This window comes from Hemiscyllium ocellatum, chromosome 1, assembly GCF_020745735.1.
Source record: "Hemiscyllium ocellatum isolate sHemOce1 chromosome 1, sHemOce1.pat.X.cur, whole genome shotgun sequence".
NCBI lineage: Eukaryota > Metazoa > Chordata > Chondrichthyes > Orectolobiformes > Hemiscylliidae > Hemiscyllium > Hemiscyllium ocellatum.
In genome coordinates this window covers 129,130,253-129,146,987 of record NC_083401.1, presented here as the reverse complement: position 1 = coordinate 129,146,987, position 16,735 = coordinate 129,130,253, and the positions used below count along the sequence as shown (strand labels likewise).

The 16,735-nt window shown below is 40.3% G+C and overlaps 1 protein-coding gene across 3 annotated transcripts in view; it reads left to right on the top strand.

The window, feature by feature from the left end:
- The window catches only part of shroom3 (shroom family member 3), a 410,779-nt gene that overhangs the window by 272,460 nt on the left and 121,584 nt on the right, over positions 1 to 16,735 (top strand). The window contains exon 1 of one of the 3 annotated variants that reach the window (XM_060825805.1): positions 10,124 to 10,229. The exons of the other annotated variants lie outside the window; for them this stretch is intronic. The gene's annotated coding sequence lies outside the window, so the exon portion shown is untranslated. Of the gene's footprint in view, positions 1 to 10,123; positions 10,230 to 16,735 lie in introns of those variants that run through there. 3 annotated transcript variants of the gene reach the window in all.

Genomic DNA, 16,735 nt, shown 5'->3' with positions numbered 1-16,735 from the left:
CTTTAACAGAAAGAAAACCTATCGTCCTTTTCCTGAACAGTTGCTCCATAGTGACAGTGTTGAATATAAAGTGGTTAAATGTGCTAATTTTAAGACATTTAGAGGATGACTTGTTTTTTGTGTGCTGGTGTGATGAAAAGAGAATTGAATGTTCCTTGGACGAGTGCTGAATTTCTTTTCGATGCAAGCAAGTGTTTCAGTATTCAGTGACTTTGTGAAGTCTCTACAAAATAGTGTTCAATCCGACAGATAACTAAGAGCCGAGCTTTGTCTCCTGTTTTTTCCAGGCTTGCATGCTCTGCCCTCCACAGCAGTAGGCCCGATCTCTGCCTGTTTTTTGTGACACTGAGACTGTGTGTAGAAGTCTGTATAGTCTTGCTCCCTGGCTCACCCTGCACTGACTTTGCTCACATTGTTTCATTCTTGGAGAGTTTCATTGTTTCCTGGGAAATGAAGTATTGGAGTTGGAGCTCAGTCACAATTATCTCAAGCAACCACTGCCGCCAGCGAGGTATAGAGGTTTTCTTGGATCACATACTGCATTGATATAGCACAGAAGAATAAGTAGCTTGCTTCTTCCACCATGTGGTATGTGTACAAATCTGGCTGTGACATCTCTTCCAGTTGATGATTCCCATCCAGGAGCAAAGGAGATGAAAAGTGTCAGATTAGCAATGGGGACAATTGTCTGCTTTACCTTTTTTAGCTGCTTATTAATATATGGAATAAAGGAGGCCGGGCAAGGCAAGAAAATTAATTGTTAAAAATTCTCAGCGTAAGCAAATAAGTAAGTAAAATAAAACTATTGCAGATGCTGACGATCTGAAACAAACAAAAACTGAAATTGCTGCATAAACTCAGCAATTTGGCGGCACGGTGGCACAGTGGTTAGCACTGCTGCCTCACAGCGCCTGTAGACACGGGTTCAATTCCCGACTCAGGCGACTGACTGTGTGGAGTTTGCACGTTCTCCCCGTGTCTGCGTGGGTTTCCTCCTGGTGCTCCGGTTTCCTCCCACAGTCCAAAGATGTGCGGGTCAGGTGAATTGGCCAAGCTAAATTGCCCGTAGTGTTAGGTAAGGGGTAAATGTAGGGGTATGGGTGGGTTGCGCTTCGGCGGGTCGGTGTGGACTTGTTGGGCCGAAGGGCCTGTTTCCACACTGTAAGTCTAATCTAATCTAAAGTCTGGCAGCATCTGTGAAGAGAAAATGGAGTGAATGTTTCAAGTCCAGCGATCTGAAGGAAAAGCATCAGGCCTGGATGGGAGGGTAGTAGTAACAGTAAGGATAGGGGTGTGGCTTTCTGTGGTCTTCTCCATCTTACTGTGGGGATCGTTCGATTCGGTACAGAATGGCAAACACATCCACATCCCTTCCCTTTTGGAAGGATTCAGGCAAACACAATAAGTGGGACTCCTGCCCAGCACCAGTTAAATACCAGTGACAGCAGGAAATGGCCCAAAAGTAGACACTTCAGGGCTTCAGTCGCCTTCCGGGCAGGAAGGCTACCACAAGTCTTCCCACCTACACTTCATCAGAGAGGATCGAGACAGCTGAGAGATCTCCAGGCAAGAGATCCAGGTTGATCACATAACCCTCGTCACCTCCAATCTTCCCCCTTTGTGGGAGAGTGTGAAATTCCACAACCTGTTTCTTTGGTCCTTTTGGTATCTTTGTTGTATCACTGCTATGATACTTTTAAACCATTCAAACACCATGACTGATCATTATATTCTCTGGTTCATTTTCACTTGTTGGTGAGGGCATTTATTAACAATCAATTAATTATCAGCTTCATGGGACATGGCTAAATTAGAAGCTTTTCCAATCTGTAAAATGTATTATTTGATTTTGTTTATTGTGTTCTCACCTCTGCATTCCATTTTTTGGGAGATCACATAAAATGGGCAGATAGTTTGAAACTAAATCTGTGCTGTAATATTAGGAAGAGTCAAAAATGTGTCATACAGAATAACCAAGAGTTGTCAGGATTGGATACCTGAAAGGAAATGGAAGCAAATTCAATCAGACCTTTCAAAGAGAAATGGATGTGTACTCTGAGGAAAACATTTTCAGGATTCTGTGCAAAGTGCAAGGGAGTGGGACAAATTGAGCAGCTCTTTTGAAGAACAGGTGCAGCATATTGGCACAATTCATTGCATTAAAGAGGTTACACAAATATACATAGTTGCTGGTGCAGACTTAATGGGCATAATGGCCTGTTTCTGTGAGTATAAAGCAATGACTTTCACCTCCTAATGTAAACCAATATAAACCTTTCCATGTCTCCCATGTTTTGTATTTATTATAAATAAAGATGTGCTGCTTTAGCACAGTGCAGAATGGGAATCTTGTCCATTCTGTTATGACAAAACTTGCTGCAGAGTTAATTAAATGAATTTGCACCTAATATAATTCTGACCAGGTGGCGGAGCAGTGGTTAGCTCCCTTTACTTTTAACCCCTCTCTTGATCAGTGACAACAAATACACCTTTTTATTGTATACAGATTAAAATGAATTGAAAATCTGTTAATTAGATAAGAATGAAGGAGAAGATTCTGAGATTTTCTTGAGTAAAAGAGAAATTTGATACCTACTAAACCTGAAGAAGACAATAATGAAAAATGACATCAAACACACACACTCCTTTTAAAGCTTATTACCTGTGTTTATGTCTGGTACAGAACGCATAGTTTAAAAGTCAGCAGAATCCTTGAGATGTTAGATTTTTAACTTGGGATCACAGTTGTTCAATTGTCCCTCTGTAGTGGAGAAAGTTTATTGATATCTTTGTATTCTCACTAATTCTTTTTTTCCATAATTTGCTTTCTCACTGGCCACTTTCTTCTGAGGTGATGAGAGAGACATGGCAAGAGTCTTTTGGTCCTTGTTGTTCCCAGTCCATGTTCTTTCTCTGCTCCATTGCTCAAAAACAGCATCTGAAATTTGGACTAGGTGGCACAGTAACCTAGGCTAGTTGGGGACCCTTGGCTGACATATAAATGGGGCCCTCATTCTGGGGACTGGCTCTGAGCAAGCTAATCAGAGTCCATGTACTATACACACGTAGATAAAAGATGATGTTGTGATGGGATACCTGCCTCCTTGGAATTATTTCAGGAGAAGTTTGTGACAAGAAATAATGTAGAAATAAATGCAAAAATTGCAAGAGAAATTCCCCACATCTGGAAGCATCCATGCAGACTGAAAAAGAGTTCACATTTCAAGTCCAGTGTGACTATTCTTCAAAATTGACAGGGCTGGAAAATGGTGGATTTTTTAAAATCATATTGGCAGAGGGGGAAGAGTGTGTAAAATAGAACATTTGATTGCTAAAGGATTTGTTTACATTTTTTGGGTGGAGTTTATTTTCTTAATTAACGTTGAGACAAAGTATATTTGACTTTGCTGCAATGTATCAGGGCTTTTCCTACTACTGCTGTGAGGCTTTGCGCTGTCTACACCATAATAGTGGCACTGCTTCAAAAGCATATCACTGGTTGTATTGCTCTTTGGGTCATGAACAGTGCTTTTCTTTCTATATCTTGAAGCAGTAATGTCAGTCTCAAATCCACTATCTGCCTGTGTTGTACTGCACCCAATCAAGGATTCAGATTCTCATAACATTACTTTTTCAAATTTTCAATTCCACGTTCTGGTTTAGAGTTCGATATAACAAGTAGTCAACTGAACAGCTTCTTCTGTCATTAGTCAACAACACTGTCACTTGCTTGACATGGTATTCATCTTCAGTTCTCTGCCTAAAGCCAGGTCTGACCCACCAGAAAGGCAGGTCCTGAATCCACACCTACTTGGGACTGGAATTGAACTCCATTTCTTGGCACCAATCTGATCCATAACAGCCAACCAGTCTCATTCCTACCTGTCTGAGTTGCTTTAGCAACATAATCATTCACATACATGTTGTAGTCCAGAGCTATGAATCAAATAACAAAACTGCCTGCTTGATTGGCATCCTATTCACCATCTTAAGTGTTCACTCCCTCCATTTTCCAAACACTATAATGTGTACCATCTACACAATGCACTGCAGCAATTATCCAAGTTCCTTTGCCAGCACTTCCAAATTCACAACCCATGCAACTTGAAAAGACGAGGACAGAGAGAACTACTACTTGCAAGATCTCTCCTGACTTGGAATTGTACTGCTATTCCTTTGCTTTCGGTAGAAATGCTGGAACTCCCTCCCTAATGGAAATATGGCTGTACCTACACCCCATGGATGCAAGGGATCAAGACAGTGATTTGTGATTAGCTTCGCAGAGGCATTTAGGATGCAATGCATGCTGGCCTCTCCAGTAACACCCACATCCAGGAAGGAATACATTTCAGAACAAAGTGATGGTAGGGGTTTTTTCCATCACATGACTGAGCAAGAATCTCTGCTCTCTTACTGTCTGCCATGTTGAATGGCTTTGCAAATTGATAATTGACCTGCTTGGTCAAGTTATGAATACTCCTTCCTTAGCCATTAGGTCCTAAAGTGGGACTTGATCCCAGAGCTTCTAGCTTAGATGTAGGATTGCTACTCACTGCAGTACAAAACCTCCTGCATAGTCTCCACCTTTAAATTGTTATGATTCACATCCATGTGTGGCATGTTTTAATTGATGGCCCAGTGCTAAATACAGGAAATCTAATTGTAAACTGCTTTAATATTTAGCATTTCCCTCCGAGATACAATTCTGTAGATTTCCGATATGTCAACACATAAGGTGCTTAATGTGAGAGAAGGGCAGCATCATGATTAGTTACTCTGGTTAGATTAATGTGAAAACGTTGCTGTAAGATATATTTTTCTTACAGTATGCCATGTTAATGTTTGTACATACTCCAGTAAAATATACAAATGATATTGCAGTGATGCATGTTCATTATTGGATTGGTATTACAGCAAGTACACGTTGTATATTTCTAAACCTGATTAGAGACAAAAAAGAACTGCAGATGCTGGAATCCAAGGTAGGCAAGCAGGACGCAGGAAGAACACAGTGAGTCAGGCAGCATCAAGAGGTGAAGAAGTCAATGTTTCAGGTGTAACCTTCTCCTCACCCACACCACACACCCCCTTCTACAAACTTGATTGGCATTGTCAATCAAACCTACCCGAATAATGGTGGAGTCACGAAAATGTGATTTCATTTATAACTGAGTTGTTAACCATACATACACTGCTTCACCTAATCTTTGAAAGTAAACTCAATATGCACTTTCTGTAGTCAGTTTTCCCTTCAAAATTGCTTTGTTCTCATGCCTATTTTACCATCTGCTTTTGTAATTGCACCTGCTTCAGTTCCCCACCAAGTTACCTTGTGAGGAAAAGCTGGACAAGGCTAAGCTTGGGTCTGTTGGAGTTTAGAAATGTAAGAGGTGACTTGATTGAAACATATAAGATCCTGAAGGGCTTGGCAGAGTGAATATGGAAAGAATGTTTCTTCTTGTGGGAGAATCTAGAATGAGGAATTACTGGTTTGAAATTAGAGTTGCTCATTTAAGACATAGGAAAGGAGAAATATTTTTCACAGAAGATTGTGAATCTATGAACTCTTTTCCTCCAAAGATGGTGTATGAATGTAGAGTAATCAGATCAGCCACGATCTTATTGAATGGTGGAGCAAATTGCAGGAGCTGAATATTCTATTCCTGCTCCAAATGTGTATGATCTTTTCTGTGGAAGTGCTGCAGTGTCATTGCTGGTGGAATACTGCAATCGCAGTGTGACATTTTTCCATAGACAGTTTCACTTATAAACAAGAACTTTTATTCTATGCGATGTTTTTAGCATGGCAAAACATCTCAAGATCCTTCACAAGGGTGTTAACAAACAATAAACCACATTAGGAAATATTAGAGCAAGGCTGCAACACAGAGTGGAATACATCAAAAGGATAGAGTCTATGACTTTAAAATGAAGATTGACATCTGCATTCCTTGGCAGAATTATCCTTGACGTGGATGTGTCGGTGTTGGACTGGGGTGGACTCAGTCAGAACTCAGATGACACCAAATTATAGTTCAACAGGTTTATTTGAAATCACTTAGTTTACCGACGTCACCTGACGAAGGGTCAACCATCCGAAAACTTGTGATTTCAAATAAACCTGTTGGACTATAACTTGGTGTCGTCTGAATTATTCTTGGCATCAAACTCTCCTTCACCTGCAAAACTGCACTTGTTTTTGAATCCCCTTCTGTAATTCCACAGAAGATTGACGAGTATTTGAACAATAAGTAGTTTTGTGATGCAGTGTATCAGATCATCAAAATCCCTCAGCTGTGTTACACCTTTGTAACACGTTCACAGTTATTTATTGGCTTCAGTCTGATATTGCATACTGTGTGTGTACCAAACCATTTCATGTAAGATGAGACAAAATTCTTTGGTGGTGCCAGTACTGCTTATTAAAGAGTGCACAGAAATTTCAGGAGGTTGAATTTCCATGGAAAACATATCCTGTTGAAATGATAAAAATGGCATTAATGTTGTTTTTCTGGATTTTCTACCGGGCTTACAGTAAAACACTACTATGTTGCTGCTCAATCAAGCAACGAGTCTCTCAGTATCAAAAGTCATGATTAGTGACATGTTGCAGTTAGGTAAGTAACATTTCAGTTTTGCACATTGAGTGACAAAGTGGAAATGGCATACTTGGATTTTAATGTGATTTAATGGTCTGCTGTTTTGTTTAATTATTTCCAAGTATAATGTGACTGCAAATGTAAAAGATATTCCGTTTCTCGCATTGATTTCTTTTCAGCATTTTTTGTGTCACAATCCAAATCTGTCTCTTGCCAACCAGAACTTGCGCAAAATGGTTACAGTGTTGTTAAATAATACCAATAATCCACAGAGGAAATAAATCTATGAGCTATTTTTGTCTTCTCACCACTTACTTTTAAGTACGTTGTTGTTTTAATCATTTTTAGTTTAACAGAACAACATAAGTTATATAACGGAAGTCATAACTGAGCTAAGTACTCAGCACTGGATATGGCCCTGAACTTGAGAACAGAAGTTGATTAAAACCAAACTGATCTGTCTCTGCCAGGTTAGTAAGAGGAGGATTACAGATGGCCTCAATGCTCGTCGTGTCTTATCTAAGTGGTCACCCTCAGAAACCAGCCTAAACCAGTGTTACTAACTATATAGAAAGAACTACAAGTCTAAATGATCTCTTGTTTGAGGTGTACTTTCAGGAATGCTACACACTAAACACGGTGATGAGTATCTCCGCAGTAAATCCCTGATTCTGTTGTTTACCATTTACAATTGGAGTCCAGGTGTATTCATGTAAGAAAGGGAAATAAGACCCATTCATGCATCAAACGCTGAGCCAACGTTGATTGCCCACAGGGCAGTTAAGAGTCAAACAAATTGCTGTGTAAGTACGGAGTCACATATAGGCCAGACCAGGTAAGGATGGCAGTTTCCTTCTTTAAAGGATATTTGTGAACCAGATGGGTTTTTCCAATAATTGGCAATGGATTCATAGTCTTCAGATTTCAGTTTTTTAATTGAATTCAAATTCCACCATCTGCCATGATGGGATTATTTAACCTTGGATCTCTGGATGTCCTGAAACACATAAAAAGTGGATAAATCCTCAGGAACTGATTAGGTGCACCCTAGAACTCTGTGGGAAGCCAGGGAAGTGATTGCTGGGCCCCTTGCTGAGTTATTTGTATCATTGATAGTCACAGGTAAGGTGCTGGAAGACTGGAGGTTGGCAAACGTAGTGCCACTATTTAAGAAAGGTAGTAAGGAAAAGCCAGGGAACTATAGACCGGTAATGGGCAAGTTGTTGGAGGGAATCCTGACGGACAGGATTTACATATATTTGGAAAGGCAAGGACTGATTAGGGATAGGCAGCGTGGCTTTGTGTGTGGGAAATCATGTCTCATTAAGTGAATGATTTCATTTTGAAAAGAAGAGGATTGATGAGTGCAGAGCCGTGGACACGATCTATATGGACTTCAGTAAGGCATTCGACAAAGTTCCCCTTGGAGACTGCTTAGCAAGGTTAGATCTCATGGAATACAGGGAGAACTAGCTTTTTGTATACAGAACTGGCTTGAAGGTAGAAGACAGGATGGGGGTGGAGGGTTGCTTTTCAGGAGGCCTGTGACCAGTGATGTGCCACAAGGATCAATGTTGGGTCCACTGCTTTTGGTCATTTATATAAATGATTTGGATATGAACATAGGAGGTATAATTAGTAAGTTTGCAGATGACATCAAATTGGAGGTGTAGTGGACAGCGAAGAAGGTTACCTCAGAGTAGAATGGGATCTTAATCAGATGCGCCAATGAGCTGAGTGGCCGATGGAGTTTAATTTAGATAAATACGAGGTGCTGCATTTTGGAGAGGCAAAACAGGGCAGGACTTATACACTTAATGATAAAGTCCTAGGGAGTGTTGCTGAACAAAGATACCTTGAAGTGCAGGTTCATAGTTCCTTCAAAATAGAGTCGCAGATAGATAGGATAGTGAAGAAGGCATTTGGTATGCTTTCCTTTATTGGTCAGAGTATTGAGTCTCGGAGTTGGGAGGTCATGTTGTGACTGTATTGATTAGGTTACGTTTGGAATATTGTGTGCAATTCTGGTCAGAAGGATGTTTTGAAACTTGAAAGGGTTCAGAAAAGATTTACAAGGATGTTGCCAGGATTGGAGGATTTGAGCTATAGGGAGAAGCTGAATAGGCTGGGCTATTTTCCCTGAAGCATCAGAGACTGAGAGGTGACCTTATAGAGATTTGTAAAATCATGAGAGGAGGGACATGGATAGGATAAATAGACAAAGTTTTTCCCTGGGGTGGGGGAGACCAGAACTAGAGGGCATAAGTTCAGGGTGAGAGGGAAAGATATAAGAAAGACCGAAGGGGCAACTTTTTCATGCAGAGGGTGGTACGTATATGGAATGGGCTGCCAGAGGAAGTGGTGGAGACTGGTACAATTGCAACATTTAAAAGGCATCTGGTTGGGTATATGATTAGGAAGGGTTCGGAGGGATATGGGCCAGGTGCTGTCAGATGGGACTAGATTGTGTTGGGATATCTGGTCGGCGTGGACGAGTTGGACTGAAGGGTCTGTTTCCGTGCTGGACGTCTTGTTGACTCTATTACAATACCACTAGGCCATCACCTTCCCAAATTATTAGTTTAAACATTTGTTATCTATGGTTTTTTTTAAAATCTATGCATTTTTTAATCTTTACACGATATCACTTTCTCCCTTTTAACAAGGCAAAGAGTAGCAATATATTCAGCATTTTTACCATTCTACAGTTGGGCAAACCAAGTGTATTGAGCAGTACAGCTGCCTTGGGCTGGCATAAATCAGTAACCCTGCCATGAATACTGGTATGTAAGGGATTCACCATGAAGGCATCAGAGCTCAGTTTCCTCACAATATTATTTCCTTCCAATATTTTCTGTTTTTATTGAAATAAAATCAATGTTTGTCATATTTCACTGCTAAGGAAATGGTTACTGGGTTTACCTGCAACACAACAAACACTAACCTTTAAAGTAAGTAATTGCCCTTGAAGCACATTGAGATATTTGATATGACGCTACATAAGTGTAATTGTTTGATGGTGTTTGTTACTGTTGTATTAAATCAGTAGATTTTGCAGCCTTCTGGTAGTAATTTTAAAACTCCAGAATTTGGTAGCTAATTTTCGCCCTGATTGATCAGCTCGGGGTACATTTTACCTCACTTCCAGCTTTTCATGTCACAATCCCCAACTTGCTCTCAACATAGGGCTATGTACAACACTTAATTTTTGGAAAGCTCAGAGTGATACAATGAGCTGGTTATCCAGACAATTAGTAAGAATGAGAGGGGATGGGAGGGAGTGAGGACATTATTAAATTACTCACCATCATTAGTAATCTCCTATTTAATGGCATGTAATGCTGGTGTCCTCTTTTGGTTCCTGTGGTATTAAAATTAGTGGATGTGTTTGAGCTTTTTACAGCACTTGGCAGAGTTCATTTTCGACTGCCCTCTTACCACCTCCCTTTTCCAAAATGGTACATTCCTGTCTAGAGAAGGATGGACTTGTGATTAGTTAGTGGAGGAGTTGTTTGGCTGTGAGAGAGAGCCATGTTGAGCAGCAGAATGCTTCTGCTACAAATGTAAATGAACAAGTGGATTAAGAAAGGATTGAAAAGATTGTCCAATAATAAAAAGCCTTCTGAGTGGGTGAGTTTTTTTAAAAATTAAATCTGAAATGTAACCAATGGTAATGTATGTCAGCAACGATAAGGTGTTTTCAGTGACATTGCTTGGGCAAGATTAAGGGTCTTAAAGCTGCAAACATGAACAAAAGACCTGTTTCAGACCTGGTATCGTTTCTCTGCGTGCACCTTATGCGAGCTCATTCTGAATCAGCTAACCACGTCGAACAGAAACAAACATTTTAATAGCTTCAGGGACCAAAGGGAAGGTGTGTTGCTACTGCAGACAGGTGTGGGTTGCAACAGGGGTTTTATATAATTCACAGTCTTCTGTTTTTAATGGATGTTAAATCTTTGTACAACCTGCCTCCCAATCTTATTGCTTTGCTATTTCAATTAATTAAATTATTTTTTATGCTTGTCAGGGGTTGGACATTCACGCTGCCTCACCTGGTACAGTGTACAAAGTCTATTGACATTGATCCTGAGACTGACTGAATATTCAAATACTTAAAACTAGCCAATCAGTTAAGCATTGTCATGCTGACTGCCTAGTTATGGTATCTAATACCTTTTTGAACGGCAGTTAGATGGACATTGTTCAACAAATTAACTTTTGCAACAAAATGTAATGGCGTAGATCCCCAGTGAATTCATGCTGGCACTTTATCCCTGTCGTTTTTATGAATGTTTACCCTAAACAGTAGTTGTGTAAATCATGAAATTTAACATGTGTTAAACAGTAGAGTTACTAGCTGCGTCTGAGTTACATAAAGGTAGTTCACAGAGAATAATGATTTGCAGTAATTTTAGCATGATCAGTCTTTGCTAGTCCATATCTTTATTATTCCAATTAATTATAAACAGTTGTAATTAAAGGGAGTGGTGTTGAAATTCTAGTTGATTAAGTGCCCAGAACAGATGCATGAAGACTGATCTCAGACAAACTCCCAGGGACAGGCATGCTAGCATGTCGTATGCTAGAATCTACTAAAGTATATAAATAACACTGTCCCCTGGGTCGGGGGGCACTTTACTCCTCTAAGGTTTAAATTAAAGGCTTTAAAGGACCCCATGCATACATAATTTTAAGTTCTGTTCAGCTTCCAGTCAAAATTATTAAACCTGCTAATTCTCTTTCCTTGCTGAAGATTTGGGACTTCTCCCAAGGCCCAAAACAACACTACATGTCAGTTCTCAATTGGCAGTATTTTCATTGAGTCTTATAAGAGCCCATTCGGCAAAATTCCCAGGATAACAGGGACCGTTATGTGAGCAGTGTTGGTGCTGGTGAAGGTTGATAATGCCTGACCAGACATAAAGTCGCACACATACCTGCCGAACCCCATGAGCCGGAGGTGAAAAGCAAGTTTAATTGAATCTAACCCAAATTCTAGCTGCAGGTAAATAGTTTACAGGGTATCTGCCCTGGCCCAAGACTCTGCATTCGTGGGCTAGCAAACTTGCCCTTGCAGATTCGATTGTCAAAACACTGGATATGCCCTTTGCTCCTCTCATCGTTCCATATCCACAATATACGTATCTTCCATCTAAAAGTTTGTGGTTTTGTTTTAAGGCGTAAAAATATTTTTTAGATTCAGCAAGTTTGTGTGAAATGGTTCCTATGGCCTCACATATTGAAAAAGATTGAGAAACTGTTTGGAATGCCAAGGCCTCCTGAAGGACAGCACGAAGGCTGAATGGTATTAAAAACAACGAGATAAGACAAAGGATAGCAGGTGCTGGAAATCTGAAACAAAAACAGGAATTTCTCATGAACCTCAGCTGGTCTGGCAGCATCTGTGGAGAGAAAGCAGAGTCAACTGTTCCAAGTAAGGATATTTGGCATTAAAATGTTGATGCTGCCTTTCCTACACAGATGCTGCCAGACCTGCTGGGTCTCTTCAGCAATTTCTGTTTATAAATCACGTGATAGTTTGGTATTCGATAAAAGCCTGAAGGTTACAGAAGAAGAAGAAAACTGAAGGATTTGAGAAATTAAACAGTTCAAGGAGGAAAAGACTTTAGGAATTTTCTTAGAACCACTTCAGCTTTGCTGCTGTATGTTCACCAGGGATGCTTTGCAAATCCAGATTTACACGTAAACCAAAGAGGCTCTGTGAAAATTACTGTGTGATAAAGTTTTTGCATTGAAATAGATAAGAATGAGGAGCGGAAGAGAGATTAGTTCGATGCTAGATGAGCAATATTGGCTTGTACCCTGTTTAGAAATGGGAGAGGGACGCAGCGTTTGGAGTGCTATGGGAGAAAGGATGCTGTTTCTCATTAAGTAATTGGAATGCTTGTTTGAAGGAAATATAAGGGTTTGGCACAAAAGAAAAGTTGCATTCGAGCTATTTGTTTCGCTAAGGGATATGGAAGTACCTTTTAATGACAAAGAAGTTTGAGGGCAAGAATCTCTGAAGGAAGAATAAAGATAAAACCCTGCACATTAAAAGGACAATTAAGAATATCGATCTATGAAAAGATTGGACGGAATGGGAACTTTATTATTCTATTGAAAGACTTGAAGATTGAGATTTGGTGATTCATCCTTTACATGGAGGAACTTTTGTGTACTTACAGTTTCTTCTATGGAGGATGTTGAATGGCAAATGGAATAATTTGTGGAAGTCTGTATGGGATTGATTGAATGGAGGGAGGGAATTGAAATGCAGGTGAACCATGACAGAAATGAGACCGAATGGTTCGATACTCTTGTGTTTATGGGGAAAACCATTAAATCCAGCATGGATTGAGCATTTTGAGAGACAACTGAAGAGCAGACATCTTGGACATTTTAGTGAAAGGCCCATATGAGTTTGTTCAACAGTACACAATGCCAGGCTGTGTCAAGGTAATCAAAAGCTGACCTTCAAAGTATATGATAGCAGCAACAGCATCTACAGTGGAGAGGTCATGGTGATAAATGCACTGCTAATCATGGATTTGTTTAAATCTTGAAAAAGTGACTACTTTCATAACGTACAGAAAGTATTGATGTAAAGGCAGTGACATTAAAGTTGAAATTATTGCTATGAGTGATTTGTTATAGGTAAAGAGAAAACAAAACAATCCAAGAAGGAAAATTGCAGATTAAAGAGATTCATCTGAATAAGAATAAATTTGAAGACCCATGTTTTAGATTAGATTACTTACAGTGTGGAAACAGGCCCTTCGACCCAACAAGTCCACACCGACCCGCCGAAGCGCGACCCACCGAAGCGCAACCCACCCATTCCCCTACATTTACCCCTTTACCTAACACTCCGGGCAATTTAGCATGGCCAATTCACCTGACCTGCACATCTTTGGACTGTGGGAGGAAACCGGAGCACCTGGAGGAAACCCGCACAGACACAGGGAGAATGTGCAAACTCCATACAGTCAGTTGCCTGAGTCGGGAATTGAACCCAGGTCTCTGGCGCTGTGAGGTAGCAGTGCTAACCACTGTGCCACCGTGCTGCCCACAGGCATGTCTTGAGGGTGATTGAGGGTTGTTATGAGGACTGGGGTCAGAAGATTAAGCACATCAACGGAGCTCTGAATTCACAGTGTATCAAGTTAATTAAGGTTATTCTGAAAACTTCTAGCTGGTCTTGCCTCCATTGTAACACAAAAGAAAATCTGCATTTTGATCAGTTTGACTTAACATTTCCCTGCTTATATAACTGAACAAGGTTTGAAGTAGTTGGCATGTCAGGCACTAGGTGAATAAGGAGGAGAAGACCGAGAATGTTCTGTTTGATGTTGAACTGTTGCAATGAAATTGAGAAAGCGGACAATGAGGAGAAGGTGACCCAGTGTGAACAAAAGAAAGCAGGAGTGATTGTAGGCAGGGAGTAAAAGAATTGTAGATTCTGAAAATCTAAAACAAAAACAGAAATTGCTGGAAAATTTGAGGAAATCTGGGAGCATTATCTGGAGAGAAATCAAAGTTAACGTTTCAGAAGAAGGGTCACTGAACCCAAAATGTTAACTCTTGATTTCTCTCCTCGGATGCTGCCATACCTGTTGAGATTTTCCAGCAATTTCTGTGATTGTGGGGAGGATTGGCTGGCTACATATTTGTTCCCATGTCCGCCCTAACTATAGACTGTAGCCATTGAAATTCCTTATACAGGTGGCATATCCACTGACTTCCATCCGAAATAAAAACATCAGAAGCAGACAAACAGAAGCGAAAGGAATTAAGGGTGAGAAGAAGATTATTAAAAAGAAGCAACAGAGGAGAGAGATTTAGAGAAACAGCAAAATGCAAACTTATCAAACGGTGTATAAGAGTGACCAGATTTGATGACCAATAGTTGCAATGGCACCAGTGATTGATTAGTAACTCAGAAAATGGAGTTAAAAATAACACTACACCAGGTTATAGTGCAACAGGTTTATTCGAAAGTACAAGCTTTCAGAACACTGCTCCTTCATCAGGTAGCTAGTAGGGCACTGTCACATAAACTATTAGACTATAATTTGGTGGTGTATGATTTTTAACTTTGTCCACCTCAGTCCAACACTGACACCTCCACATGAGAAAATGAATTAAGATTATTTTACCCCTCCTTGTTTTCTCCAGTTTGATCTTATTTATCTGTTTCTGTTGGCTCCTGAGCAGCAGCAGCCAGTTGATCCTAACTCACATCCATTGCGATCCTCTAATAGGCTGGTGGAGACTATTGCAACTTGCATCATTGTGAATCTCCTTTCCTCCTTGAGGTGAAACTGTTTCTCACAGCCTGTTCCTTTACTTCTTCCCAGCCATGTGGCCCCAATGTGATTGTTTTATGGATTATAGCTTCTTGAAATCATCTTATCACCATATTACATTCTTTCTTAGTTGGTATTACAATGGCTTATTTAAATTAGCTGAAAGTGGGGCATTTTGCTTTGAAGAAAAAAGCCTAAAAAGACCATGTGTAAATTGTCACGCTCAATGTGTTGCAACAAATGTACAACAGTGTGTTTCTAACCTTTTGGTCATAAGTTTCCAAGACGTGCATTGAAACTGACTGTTTTCGAGATATGTTGGCAAGTTCACCGTACCTGTTTGCAGCAAGTCCTTGTTTAAATAGCCTTGCCTCAGGGTGTAGGTGAAGTTAAACACAGGAACTGCTGCTGTAAATAGTATGATCAATCAGAAACTCGACACAGTATCAATTCAGCAAACAAAATTGTGATTACTTACAATGAGCAATAGCACTTTTAATCACCCCCTCCCCCTCCCCCAGGAGGATTATTTTTGAAAAGGTAAAATGCCAATTTTTGTTCCTTTCTTCTTTCACGCTACAATTCACCCTGTACGTGGTCCAACAGGAGTTGAGAGTTGTCCTGCATCTCACCCACATGTCATTGTTTGTGAGCCATGAAATGGTATGTTCGTAGATCAGTCAACCATTTGGAAATCATAGCCATCATTTCACCAGAATACAGAAGCTCTGGATGAACTGTCCCCACCTGCTTTCACGCGGTCATGCCAATGTCAATTGTCGTGCTTCATGCAACCCATCCAATCTGGAATCTTTCATAGGAATATACAGGAATAAGACATTTAGGCTCTGAGGCATGTCGTGCCATTCTGTCTTTCAGATGACATGTCAAACTGAGGTTCCATGTGCCCTCTCCAGTGAGCATAGATCCCTACAGCACTATTTTGAAGAAGATTGAGGAAGTTATCCCTAGTGTGCAGGTCAAAATGTCATTTTAACTGCCATCACAAAAATATTATGTGATCTGTATCACATGCTGTTATTGGGAGTTTGCTGTGTACAAGTTGGTCACTTTGTCTCCAGCCACCTTGTCTCCAACATTAGTGATTCGACTTCAAAGTACTTCATTAGTTGATGGTGCTTTGGGATATCTAATGCTCATGAAAGGCACTATGAAAATGCAAGTTTTTTTTATTTCATTAAATCATGACTGTTTTGCACCTTAACTCCATTGACCTGTGATTCTTACCTTTCATCTTTCACAGCATTTTCAAAACCTGCTACAGTGAAGCCCTTATGCAAAAGTGAGGATTGCAGATGCTGGTAACCAGTGTCTAGATTAGAGTGGCGCTGGAAAAGCACAGCAGATCAGGCAGCATCCGGGGAGCAGGCAAATCGACGTTTCGGGCAAAAACCATTCAGGTTTTTGCCCGAAACATTGATTTTCCTGCTCCTCAGATGCTGCCTGACCTGCTGTGCTTTTGCAACACCACTCTAATTTAGACAGTGAAGTCCTTGCAATGCAAAGAAACAATTTGCATCAGCTAGAAAACCATGATGTGAATTGTTCAAAAGATCACTTTATTTTCAGTTCTCTTGGCTGGTAGAGAAATGTGAAACAAAAAAAAAGGAGAGCGATCACTGAAAGTAAAATGAGTAAAAGAGGAAAGGGGTCCAAATGGCCAAGTGTATTAGAGTGCAGCCAACTTGATTCTGAGTGAGATGGGAATAAGGCACTGTTATAACTGGAACTGTCTTTTAATGGTGTGTTGATGGGGTGAAGATGAGAAGTGCCATGCAGTGAATTTTTGTGCTTAAAAGAAGT